The sequence below is a fragment of the Poecilia latipinna genome, unplaced genomic scaffold (assembly GCF_001443285.1).
Source record: "Poecilia latipinna isolate Pla-1442-1.1 unplaced genomic scaffold, P_latipinna-1.0 Scaffold967, whole genome shotgun sequence".
NCBI classification, from domain to species: Eukaryota; Metazoa; Chordata; class Actinopteri; order Cyprinodontiformes; family Poeciliidae; genus Poecilia; species Poecilia latipinna.
In genome coordinates, this window is record NW_015113583.1 from 80,390 (window position 1) to 81,284 (window position 895).

Consider the following 895-nt stretch of genomic DNA (forward strand, 5'->3'; position numbering starts at 1 on the left):
ACCAGGGGTGTCAAACGTACGGCCCGCGGGCCGGAACCGGCCCGCCGAACGATTTAGTCCGGCCCGGGGGCTAAATGCATTATCATTATTCATGAAAAAACATATACTTCGTTTAATTGAAAATCTGCAGTTCCTATACTGTCCACGAGGGGCGCTGTGTTTTATTCAGAGCACACAACATGATGCAACACTGCAACGGAACTAACAGCAGATGGCAGCACTGAGCTTCAGGTTCTGTAAACAAGTTGGATTCTATGCTTTACCAGCTTTTTATTTTGGCCCTGGCAACCTCATATTTCTCGTGCATGCTAACATAGATACATGTTACGTATGCAAGTTTTTCTATTTGTATGCATTTTATGCATCAACAAATGTTCTTAATCAAATGTCTGTTTAAAACAGCTGACACTTACGATTTCAAATGTGTGAAGCCAGATAGTTTGTTCAAATTGCTTCCCAGATGTTGAAAATTGATTTTAAATCTTTTCTTAGTTTTTGTCTGTTGTATTTTGTGATGCAGTTCAGTGTTTTTAAGTTCCAAAAACTGTGAATAAATGTTTTGCAACATTGTACAATCACTGAGGTCAATTCTTATGCATAATGCACTTAAATAAATGCTTAACTGAGTAAAAGTATTGTTGAAATTGCAGATACCTTTCTTAAAAACTGAGATTATTCATAATATATTTTGTAAAAGTGAAATTTGTTTAATATAAAAATCAACAACAAGTCCACTTTTATTGGTTCTATTTAATCTTGCAATGAGTTTACTTGTGTGGCCCCCTGCAGATCAGATTAAGCTGTATGCGGCCCCTAAACCAAAATGAGTTTGACACCCCTGATGTAGATAGTGGGTATTTTTATACTCACTATCCCTGGGTATAAAAATACCCAC